At 34.9% G+C, this 13,393-nt stretch overlaps 1 protein-coding gene across 1 annotated transcript in view; it reads right to left on the reverse strand.

Annotated features, from left to right (window-relative positions):
* Window positions 1-13,393, reverse strand: part of PGBD5 (piggyBac transposable element derived 5) — a 165,297-nt gene that overhangs the window by 27,225 nt on the left and 124,679 nt on the right. The window lies entirely within an intron of this gene.

Consider the following 13,393-nt stretch of genomic DNA (forward strand, 5'->3'; position numbering starts at 1 on the left):
AGAAAAACAAAAAGTACATCTAGGCTCTACGAGTTTTAGAATTCTGACTAAATACCAAAAAATAGAATGTTATAGTAGAAAGTATAATTCTGAAGTAAAAAGAGACGTGGATTTGAATTCCATTTTAGCCATTTACTAATTATATGACCATGGGAAAATAACTTCTTTTTTTTTTTTTTTTTTTTTTTGACAAGGGAAGGTTGATTTTATATATATAACATACATATATATTTCTAATTATGCATAAAATTAAAAAAAATGTTTTTAATTTTGGGTCCTCAGTTCTTTTCTTCTCTACTTCCCCTCCTTCCTTGAGGAGGCAAGCAATTTGATATGTATTATATATGTGTAGTCATGCAAAACATTTCCATATTAGCCATATTGCAAGAGGAAAAAAGATCCCCTAATAAAAAAAAAAAAAAAAACAAGAAAAATAAAGTTTAAAAAGTATACTTTGATCTGTATTCAGACTTCATTAGTTCTTTCACTGGAGGTAGCTAATTTTTTTTTTTTTTTGTCATTTGTCCTTCAGAACTGTGAATGATCTGTTTGAATTTAATATAAAAAGAAAGAGAACAATATTTTCTAGCATATTAACAAAAGAAAATGGACTTCATAACTCTTCTTTAAGTCAGAGGACATGAATTCAAATTCTACTTCTAATGTATATAAATCATTTATCCTCCCTGCACTGCAGAATAAGAGGATTTGAATAGTTGAGCTCTGAGACCTCTTTTAACTCTAGTTCTAGCTGTTATTAATGTTCTTTTGTATTTTCTGTAGATTTTTGTTTTGATTATTGCACTAGGTTTGGCAATGAGATAACTTATCCAAATCAAATAAATATACTTAGTGAGCTTTTAATAAAATATATATAATTTAATATAATATATTTAATATAAAAGAGCCAGCCTAGTTCAATGAGTAGGATAGTGACTTTGGAGTTAGGAGACTATACATTGAAATTTCACCTTTGACACATACTAGCTCTATGACACTAGGCAAATCACTTAGCCTATCTAGTTTTTGTTTCCGCATACAGAGCTATCTCAGTAATCTCTAAGATGCTTTCCAAATCTAAATCTTTAGTCCCTATTCTTCAGAAGCTTACATTTCAATCTAGGATGTTTCAGCTTTCATTGTCCTTAGGGTGCAGAGGCAAGCAAATGTGATACCTCTTCTTAATATCATTTCCAGTGATAAAATTTTTTCAGTGCCTGATGTTAAACCATTTAATAGAACCAAGGAATTTGGTCACAGAAATTTACTTTTCTGATTTTCAGTAGCATGACTGAAGAACCCAGAGGAGTAACTCTCAGGCTGCCTCACAAAACTATTGCTTCTATGATAATGACTATGAACATGATTAGAAACATTGCTTTTCCAACAATACTTGGGCTCAGAGAAATATTCTATTTTTGTTGAGTACAGAGTAAAGCCGGTGATCAAGGTAGTTATGGTCATTTGATTTACATGGTACATGTTGCTTTCTGCCTTTCTCTCTTTCTCTCTCAGAGTATCTTATTGCTTTATTTATTTTTTTTTAAATTTTATTTTATTTAATAATAACTTTGTATTGACAGAATCCATGCCAGGATAATTTTTACACGACATTATCCCTTGCAATCACTTATGTTTCGTTTTTTCCCCTCCCTCCCTCCTCCCCCCCCCCAAGATGGCAAGCAGTCCTATATATGTTAAATATGTTGCAGTATATCCTAGATACAATACATATTTGCAGAACCGAACAGTTCTCCCGCTGCACAGGGAGAATTGGATTCAGAAGGTAAAAATAACTCGGGAAGAAAATCAAAAATGCAAATAGTTCACATTCATGGGAAAATAACTTCTAATGATAATAATAACTAGCATTTAATATATATTTTAACCATTTAAGCTAAGTATTTTTCAAATATCATCTCATTCTACCCCTCAAACAACTCTAAGAAGTAGGTTCAATTATAATTCCCATTTAAGAAATGAGGAAATGGAAGCAGACAGAGATTAAATGACTTTTTCAAAATCACGCAATAAGTGTCTGAGTTCTAGATTTGAATTAAGTCTTCCTGACTTCAGGTATAAGGCTCAATCCATTGCATCATCTGGGTGACCCTGACTCAGAGACTCACCCTCCTGAATTTTAGTTCTGTCACCTAAAAAAAATGAAAACATAAATTGTGTAGCATTTATTGCTTGTTTTGTTGTTGAACAAGGAAAGTTCTTTGTAAATCTCCCAATTATATTGGAAGATATTATCATAAAAATCTGGGGGGATATGAGTGAAATCTATAAAACAGGGAATAATGGGGGAAAAGTCAACAACGACTCATTCACTTAATTCTTAAATACTAAGATTTAGGAAAGGAGCTATACTTTAAAACTTGTGTAAGGTAATTTCAGAAAAAATAAAAGGAAATATTGCATTATTTCACAGAGTGGACAATAAAGTTATAGAATCCATTATAAAATATGGTCCTGAGAGGAATTGGAAATGGATTTTTTTAAAAAGAGTTAGAATGTGTTCACCATAGAGCCATAAATGGCTAAGGGGACTGATAAAGCTTAACCTTTAAGATAGCCTTAATAAGCTATCCTTGTCCACCCATGGCATTTCCCCATTGTTCTGTGTTGCCAATGGAATGTCAGAAGAATGGAACATGAGTCTGATCCACTATGATGGTTCTTATATCTATAAACATTTCCAAGCTTCAGGTTCATCTTGACGGGGGAAAGAATTTTGGTGTCATGAACTCAGTGGTCTGAGATGATGGTAAGGAGCAAATGGTTGAAAACAAGAAAAAGATAAATTAGCATTTCAAAGTCTGGCACCATTCAAATAAATATAAAAATAACCTAGAATCCAAAGATTCCAAAGGAACTTCCCTACCCAATACATTGCCAAAAATTTGGCAATAATGAATTGGTCAATGGAAAATATGCTGAGTATGGCTAGCCCAAATATTTCTTTATAGGAACCACAAGTTTGCCCTGAATAGATGTATGTTCTTGGTGTCTCAGTTTCCTCATCTGAAAAATAATGAGTTCATACTTACAGATTTCTTGATATTCCTCCAAGCCTCATTTCCTACATTCTTGTATTTGGGTTATACTTTTTCAGAATAAGAAAGAAAGGCAGAGGGGAAAAAAAAAAAGGAAGGCAGAGAGAAAGGAGGTAAGGAAGGAATGAAGGAAGGAAGAAGAGAGAGATGGAAGGAAGAAAAGGAAGAAAGAAGCATGGGAAAAAGAAAGGAAAATAAGAAAGAAGGAAGAAAAAAGGAAAAAATGGATATAGAAGGAAGAAAAGAAGGAAGGAATAAAAAAGATGAAGTAAGAAAATATGGAATGGTATCCTTGAGTGCCTTGCTGGTTCAACTTACCCTAATTTGAATAGCAAGCAATTATTGAGCCTAAATTGAGGGAACATTTACTATCTATCTCTGACCTATTTAAACACAGAAACAAATACAAAGAAGATCTATAAAAATTTTCAGTTACATATTTGACAATCAAATAATTCTCTCTCCATCAAATTTCCTAGTTATGATACATGTTGAGTTAGAGTTTTTCAATGCATAAATCCATTGTTCCTGGTTAAGCTTTTTTGGGGAAAGTAGTATTCATTTGAAAACCACTGGAGTACCTTGGATATGAAAGGAAAAGGAATAGATATACATACTAGGTACCAGGTACTGTGCTTAAGTACTTGGAAAATATTATCTAATTTGGTCCTCAAAACAAGCCTGCAAAGTAAATGCTATTATTATCATCATCATCTTCATTTTACAGTTGAGGAAACTGAGGCAAATGGAGATTAAGTGACTGGCCCAAGATCACACAGTTAGTGAGAGTCTGAGGATATACTTTTAACTCAAATCTTCCCGATTCCAGGCTCAGCACTCAAGTCATTTCACCATCGACTGTCTGAATCTGTAAATAGGTCCAAGAGTTCTGAAAAACAACTTGGAATGATACAAAAAAGTTATTAACTCTGCATATTTTTGGACCCAGAAATCCCAGCACTAGGCATTCAGATAAAAATAGTTATTAAAATATTAAAGGAAGTACTTTTTGTGGTAGCAAAAAATAAAAATTGAAAAAAGTTTGTGTCCATCAAATAGGAACTGGATGAACAAATTGTTCTACATGGATGTAATGGAATATCATCGTGCCGTGAGAAATAATAGAGAATCACAAAAAGACTTGTATGACTTGTTACAGAGCAAAGTAAGCCAAGGGAATATATATGATTACAATATTGTGATTAAAAAAAAAAAAGCAACAGAACTCAGAAAAAATGCAATCATCAATATCAATTCCAAATGTCAAATGACTGCAGATGTCAAATGTAGCAGATGTTGCCATGTATAGTTTCTATGATAATTTTGCTTGACTTTTTTTTTGCAACAATTCAGAGGAAAAATAAGGGAAGTAATTATCAGCTTAAAAAGCATAAATACATCAATAAATATTTAAAAAATAAATAATATAACATAAACTGAAGAAAAAGCCAAAATAAGAATTTTCATAACCCCAGCCTGTTTAGACATCTGGAACATTGGGTTAATTTCTGAGTGTCACTTTAGGAAGAACATTGGCAATCTGGACAACATTTAGTGGAAGACTAGGATGGCAATGGGACTGAAAATAATACCAAACAAGGATCAATGGAAGGAATGATTGATGTTTAGCCTGGAGAATAGATTTAGAGGAACATAATAACTATATTCTAGTATTCAAAAGGCTTTCATGTTCCAGAGAATTGATAATTATAGTTCACTTTTCTGTAGCACATTAAGTTGCAAAATGCTTTACATGGTATTTCATTTGATTCTTACAACACACCTGTGATACTGTTAAGTATCATTATCTCCATTTTAAACATGACAAAATTTAGGCTTAAGGGAATTCAAGTGCCTTGCTCATGCTCACAGTGAATATCAGGAGCAGAATTCAGACCCAGATCTCTTCTGTTGCCAAGTCCAGTGTTCTTGCTAAAATGCCAAGAAAAGAACTTATTGTATTTTATCCTGAAGGATGAAGCTAGGAGCAATAGGGGGAAATTTTGGATAGGAAAATTTGGGACTCAATGTAAGGTAAAATTTCCTAACAATTAGAGATTTCCTAAGTAGATAGAACTATCTTGGGATAAAGTCTTCAAAATAAGGTGGACCATTTGTCAGGGAATTTTGATTTAGGTATTGATTGAATTTTATGACTTAAGTTCCTTTCAAAATTGAGATTTGTGATCAACAGGCTGATTTAATCTATCTAGTTATGGGAATAGTCCCTTCTTCTCTCACAAGTCCTTATGTGACCCTCCCAAACTGTCAACTTAGTCACAGGGAAAACTTCTTCACTGAATAATTCATCCATGCAAGGTACATAGTAGCTGAGCTCTCCTTCTAGAGATTCTACTGACAATAATTTGCTTAATGATACCCAGATCCCCAGAACACATTAAAGAAGTGACCTCATATGGTAAAAGTGCCTTTATTTAATTTAAATCAATGCAAACTTTCTCTGAGAGGCAGCATATGGCACTGGGACCTGGAGTCAGGAGATATGGATTTGAAACCTGGCTCCAATATTAGCTATTTGATCATGGGGGAGCAATTTACTTCCTTGAGCTTCCAATTCTCCATCTATAAAGTGAGGCTAATTACACTTGCACTGCCTACTCAACTGAATAATTGTGAGTAAAGCATTCCGTGATCCTTAAAGCTATCTATAAACATCAGATTTATTAATAAAGATTAAGAATTACTCTCTTCTACTGTTCCCTCTCTTAGGTGTGTCCTTTAAGCATTTATCAAAATAATTATACAAGTAAATGGAATATAGGGAAATCTAAGTTTCAGATGACAAGCTCTTTGTAGAATCCTCTAAAACTACTCAAAAGGCACTCATGAAAGTCATATGTAAAGTAACTTTTCTCCCTCTCCATGATCCCCGAGACTTAACAGGTATTCAAACCAATTCCAATAAAGTGGTAAAGCTTTAGGGAAAGGGAGTCAATACCACTGGCTTAATATTAAGAGATGAGTGAATTTCCAGAGAAGGCACTCCATGACTCATCTACCATTATCTTCTGCCTTTGCCACTCACACAAAAGTATCTCTATGTTAGTTGTATTTCACAATTATACCTGAGTTTCTCCCTCTCTGCTCCCTAATTTAATTAGCTTGATTAGGATCTGAGCATTTAAAGCCATTGATTCTAAATGCCTATTAAGAAAAATCTCCTATTAATTTTCAGAAACAAATCTAATGTTAGTACTAAAAAATAGAGTGAAATATTTGAGGGTTGAGAGGGGGATCATCACTCTTGTTTTCAAAGGGATATTCAAAGGGATATCTAAGTTATGCAGAATAGAGGATAACCTTTTCTCTTTTTAAGGATAATTAGAGTAGTCCATTCTAGCATCTTGTATTTAGAAAGTAAAGAAGCTCTTTCTTCCAAGCCCTAACATCAGGTGTTTAATAAGTATTTGTTTATATTGAATTCACAAGGTCTCAGTTTAATACTTATAAAAGACACTGGATTTAGTTGAAGCCAGAAAAAACATAGAGCTTTTCAAAGTTGCTGCAGCCTCAGAAGCTTTATGTTAAACATACATTTATGACACTATGATCAAGCAGTAAAGATTTAATAGCCTATAAGGCACACAATAATAGGACAAAATACATTACAAATTGTAGACAAAAGACCTGGGCTGATGCATTCTCCCCATAAGTAAGCAAATGAGGGAGCATCCACATAGACCAGGACAATATCATGCCAATATCTTAATTTGGAGTTAATTTAATCTACAACTGTCTCTATACTTAGTACTCCTCCAGCTATCTAGCTAATAGATTCCTTTTTCATGCTACACTAATCTTTATGATTCAAAACTACCTCTGCTTAGTGGAAGCATCTTTTCATCTTCTTTCTCCTCTCTTCCCACTCCCCCACTCTCATTTCTCTCCTTCTTAAACTTCTCTGATTAGAATCTTTTTTTATTTGTACACCTTCCATCTTTTTCCTTGTAAAAGAAGGTTGTACTGTGTTTATTTTTTATTAAAATTGTTTTAGTTATTAAAAGTAAATATTTTATTGATGCACTCCCCTCCGTTTTTCTTTTCCTTAGCCTATTGCTACTCTTTCACCTTCTGAAGCTCACCAAAACCTGGATTAGATGCGAAAGCACGCGATAGCAGAAAGAGCATTAACCCTTAAAGTCAGAGGACCTGGGTTGAAATCCTACTTCTATTACATACTATCTTGGGAAAGTCACAACTTTTTTTCAAGTCACAGCTTCTTAAGATCTCAGTTTCCTCATTTGTAAAAAAAGTTCCTTTTAGCTGTAGATTTTTGATGCTGAAGGCATCCAATGCCGACTGAACCTTCTCTCTCTTCCCTCCCAACCCCACTTCCCACAGGGGACAGGAGGAGAAATCAGCATGCTCTTTGTACACTATTCTGACCTTTATTCTCTCTCATCTCACTCATCAACTTTTTCTCTTCCAGAGTTCACAACATCTCTTTATATCAGTCTGTACTGCTCATTGTTAAGACTATTTATAGATCCACAAGTTACTCTCTCTTTTCTCAAAGAGTTCAATTCCCAGTTCACAGTCTTCTTCTCTCTTTTAACCAATATCCTCATCTTTGGCGATAAATATTGATGACTTTTTGGAACACCCTAGTCTCCAAGTTAATCAATCTCCTCAAGTCCCTTGACCTCCATTTTCTTTTTACTTCACATCCCATGAAAATAATCATACCTTGGATCTCATTATCAGCCCAAACTATTCTACTTCCAAGATCTTGAATTCTGGAATTCCCTCTTAACAATCTCCTGCCTTTTCTTCTCTCTCATTGCAACATGCCTCCTAAATCTGCTCTTCATCCTCACCACAACCCTGGGTCCCATAATCACTCTCAATTCTCTCAGTCCATCAACTTTCCTCTGGCCTTACATTCATGCTTTTAGTTTCAAACCTATAATTAACCAGAAAAAGCACCGTTTTCCATTCTTTCATCTCCTGCTTTTTTGTTCTTCATGCCCTGCTAAAGCTCAACTGGAGGTCACCTCTAATATCTACTCTCTGCTTTTACTCCTGGGAAGTTACAAAATCATAAGGGTCAAGTTCACTACAAAATCATATTATCTAATGTCAAAAGGGTCCTCGTCACTGCATGGCAATCTGTTTATTCCTCTCAAATTGATTTCCTACCATACTCACAGTGTCTCTTTCAAGCCCCTTCTTAAGCTCCCAATTCTACCCCATCCCATCAGCAGACGCCCTCATCTCTTAATTCATTGAAAAGACTGAGGTCCTTCAGGACAAATTCTTTCCCTTCCCTTTCTCTTTTTCTTTCTTTTCTTTTTTAGACCTGAAAACCTCTTCATATATTCTTTTCCTCTTCTATCTAGTCTCAGGAAATAAGGTGATTTATCTCCTTGCTAAGGCTTATTTCTCCACTGTCACTAATTCCATACTTTCCTGGATACTCATAATAAAAACCTACCTATCTACTGTCTCCTTTATCTCTTTCTAAAAATGTGCTTATATCCTCCTTATCTTAAAAAAAAAAAAAAAGGAACATACACACACACACTTTTTCTTAACTTTCCCTTGAAGGAGGGTTCCCTGTCATTCCCTTCCTTGCCATTTCCTTAGGCAAATCAGGAAGGAAACCAGGTAGTTGGTCAATCAGTGGACATTTATTAAGTGCCTATTATATGCCAGGTTTTATGCTAAGAATAGGAGATATAAAAGAAGGCCTCATGGAATGTATATGTGTAAGTGTATGTATATATATACAAATATATATATATATATATATATATATATATATATATATAATATCTATAGGATAAACAATCAACCAGACTTAATTATGGCAGCTGTCAAAAATCTTGGCAACATACCATCTCCTCTATTTCTGCTGACCTCATTCATTCATACCTTTTATTCCCCTTGTTTTCATTATCCACAATTTTTGATACAATGCAGGGAATGCCTGTCAGATCCTTTGGGATCTTCTGTTGAACACTTTCCATATGTTGTGGGGGATGTTTTCTTGCCTTTTTTGTTTTTTAAAGGTCTTTTAAAACCAACAGATATTTAGAAACTTAGAAAAATTCAGCAATTTTTGTTGCTAGTTAAATCAATAAAGGTTTTGATGAGAAAAAAATCTTGATAATAGCCAAAAGTCCTAATTCTGGCTCACTTTCCTGAGTTTTTTTTTTTTTTTTCTTTTTCTCCTTAAGAACTTTAGAACATAGACAGATATAGATAGCGCATATCTGGGTTTCTGCTGATGTGTGTAAAAGGTCTCCAGTACCTTTCTAAGCTAATTTAACAGTGCATATCAGATACAGGACAGGTTTTATTTCTCTGAATATGCAGGAAACATTTAGAGTAGTCCATAAACAATTAACACAATTCTCCCCTTTTCTGGTTAATCTTGCCTCACTTCCTTCCTCCCAGTCTTATATAGTCCCCAAAGCTCATAGCCAGCACCCTTGGCCTTCCCTTAAAAGGGAAATGGAACTTGGAGTTATTAAGGAGACAATCCCAATTTTCCAAATTCTGTTGTCTCACTTTCACCCCAGAAATACAGAGAGGGATGTACTTGTAAATGTTTAACAACTGGATCACTTTCACCCCAGAAATATAGGCAGACAGGGATGTACTTGTAAATGTTTAACAATTGGATCTCTGAAAATGTAGGACACATTTTAAAGTAATTTGTATTAATAACATTTTTCCATGACTTTCTTAAATCTAGACAATCAACAAGACAACAAATCCAGCCCTGTGCTTTTTGTTGGTTTCTGAGGTATAATTGTTCACACTGAAAGCTTAACAATGAGCTCCAGGTTGCTCCAGATCTATAGTCTTGTGTTATTACAACTTAGTGTATTAAAGGTTTGGAAAAAATTTGGAATTGTTTAGATCTGCATTGTTGAGTAACCCCTAACAGTAAGAAAGGACAAAATTCAGGGTTGTATCACCATTCTAGGACTGATCAATTGCATGGGCTTTTATCCTGCATGTCCTCCTATTTCTTGTTGAAATTCCTAGAAAGGGGAGCCTTCAATTCCTGACCATCTATCTACTTCAATTCCTTGTGAGCTGAAATCTGACACTTCTGAAACTATTTTCTGGAAGGTCACCCATGATCTTATTCTCAAAATCTAACTTTCCTGAGTTCTCCTCTCCCATGACCTTTCTGTAGCATTTGTATTATTAACCACCACCTCCTCCTGAATGTTTTTCCCACCTGTGGCTTCCATGACACTGCTCTCTCCTTTTTCTCTACTTACTTTCTGCTTTTTTTGGCTGGTTTCTTCTCCTCCTCCCACTCTCTAAATGTGGGTCTCCCCAATGGCTCTATCCTAGTACCTTTTCCCTTTTGTCTCTTTATTTTATCTGCTCCTATTGCTACCTCTACATAGATGGCTCCAGAACCCACCCACCTACCTATTTTTGCAGCAATAGGGGTAAATTGACTTACATAGAATCACACAATTAGTGTAGTGTAGTAGTGTGTAGAAAATATCTAAGGCTGGATTCAAACTTAGGTCCTCCTGACTCCAGGTCTGGTGCTGTCTTTCATATAATTTTTAATTTTTTCCTAGAATTCCAGGCCTGCAAGACATTTCTAATAACGCCTCAAACTCCATATGATCAAAATGGAATTATTCTTCTTCCCTCCTAAATCTGTACTTCCTCCCAATCACCCAAATCCAAAAGCTCAGAGTCTCATCTAATCTATTTGTTGCCAAATCACGTTGGGCATTCTTCCATTTCTCCATCTGGGATCTTATTCCCTTATGATTCTGATGGCTCATTGTGCAGCACAGAGGTAAGAGTTCTTATAGACAATATACTATATATTCTATATATACTGTATACTATGTTCAGGAACTAGAATGCTGGACTTGAAGTCAGGAAGATCTGAGTTCCAATTCTGCTTCTGACACTCACGGTGTGACTCTGGTGACAACCTCCATCTACCTCAGTTTCCAAATCTGTAAAAGGGGAATAATAACAGTATCTAGCTTATAGAGTATGGGGAAGATCAAATGAAATAACATATGTAAAGATGCTATTAAAATGCTATCATTATCATCTCATTTCTTCTTCTTCATCATCATCATCATCATCATCATCATCATCATCATCATCTTTTCCAGTGGACTATAGCTTCTGGCAGGTTCTCCAAATAAAAGGGCTTCAAATAGGAGCATGAAAACTGGCTCTGTGCCTATTAGCTAGGATCAGCCTAGCTCAGGGATTTTTATTAACAAAAGGTTGACTCCTACTGATTGTACACACATGTGTGTACATATACACATATTACATAATTTATACAATAATTTGTTTATGCACACTTATATATGTGTGCAATGTACAATAATATGCATACATATGTGTAACATGAACATATGTGCCATATATGCACACAGCAAGGATCTAATATCACATATGTATTGTACGCATATGTAATATTTTACCATGTACATATATGTATGCATACACAGAGACACACATGTGTGATATATGTAACACATTATGTCACATATAATATATTATACATACATATATGTTATTTATATAATATACATTACACACACACACACACACACACACACACACACACATATAAATGAATTATTGAGACTTTTTGTAGGATCAGGATGACCTGAGCATGTCTGCAGCCAGGTGGGGAGGAACCAATGGAGAACAGGATGGGGATGATATTTTCTCCTTTCTGTTTAGTTTCTTGATGTCCCAGTAAAACAAAAGTAGAACATTATCAGTCTGAAGAGGGCAGCATCGGAGCTGTTCATTTGGGGAGTAGTCCATATGCATGGGCTCAGTCCTCTGGGCGACAAAGGAGAGATTGCAATTCAGATATCAAAGGAGAGAAGCTGCCTCAGAAACTACAGCCTCCCACAGTCTTTGAAGATGGAGGAATTTGGTAAACAATAGAGAAAGTTCTGCTTCATTTAGGAAAGCCCTTCTGAAACCCAAGCAAACTTCTTTGGAGCCCTAAGATTCTGGAGAACAAAATTTAGAACCTTCTGTTCCAATTACTCCAAACACCGTTCTCCCAGAGAACAAACACTGTGCAAGGACATTTTAAAAAGCAACTGTTTATGCTGAAGAAAAGAAATGACAATAACTTTGAAATAATGGACGGGGCTCAATTTTTGTCACTAATGAGCTGGTACTTGACACAAGTATTTACATTTAGAAAGCACACTAAGAGTTTACAAGTAATCCTGTCAAGTAATTTGAGGATTGTACCTACATTTGGCAGAGGAAAAAACCAAGGCTTTGAAAATTAAGCAATTTACCTATAGTTATACGTCTAATAAGTGTCTAATATGGGATTCAAATCCAAGTCTTCAGTATTTCCTAACAAACCATTTTCCCTCTAATAACAAAAGACAATTTGTTTATATCGTAGGTTGTAAGATTTTAAACTTTGGGGGAGTTTAGAGATTAACTCATTTGACCTCATCGGAAGATGAGGGGAAGAACAGTAAGATCCAAAAAGGTGAGATGAAGATTATATCAAAGACAGAAATTAGAGCCACATTTTTTTCTATTATGCCTCAAACACTTTATGTTTGTAAGCTTTAAATCACTATATAAATGCTAGCTATTATCAATATTGTTATAAAAGCACTTTTCACATACAGTATCTCATTTGAGCTTGAAAACAATTCTATGAGGTTTTCTAAATAAAGCAATTATCACTTCCATTTTAGAGATAAAGTAGCCAAAGGTTCTGAGATTAAGTGCCTTCACCAAGGTGAAACATAAGACTATTAAATAGTAGAGCCATGAACTGAACTCAGACTTTGACTTCAAATCTCCTACGGGCCTAAACTAGATGAGGTAACTTCTAGGATTTTAAATTTGTGCACATGTATGTTAATTAAAAATGATGTATTGCACAACCATGTATTATAAACAATGCTCTGTAATAAATATATTTTATCCTTCAAAGCAACCTTCTATCTCTCTCCTTTCATATATGCTTTTGGATGGAGCTAGAGAAAAGAAGACTCAGGACAATTTAATAGTTCTCTTCAAGAATTTGATGGGCTATTCCATGGAAAAAGGACTAGACTTGTATGACCTCAAAGAGCCACAGCAGCACCAATGGGGAGAAGTTGTAAAGAGTCTAATTGGTGGCAGGAAGAACTTCCTAAAGACTGTGATTAGTACATAGTCTCTTTTTTCCTCCCAACTCCCACCCTCATATTAGGACACTTCAATGTACACATTTGACGCTCCCTCAAATACCATCATCTCCAAGATCAAAGATCACTGGTCAAATACCTGATCCTATCATCACCCATCAATGAGCCATTTCTAAATTC

Source organism: Antechinus flavipes, chromosome 4 (genome assembly GCF_016432865.1).
Source record: "Antechinus flavipes isolate AdamAnt ecotype Samford, QLD, Australia chromosome 4, AdamAnt_v2, whole genome shotgun sequence".
NCBI classification, from domain to species: Eukaryota; Metazoa; Chordata; class Mammalia; order Dasyuromorphia; family Dasyuridae; genus Antechinus; species Antechinus flavipes.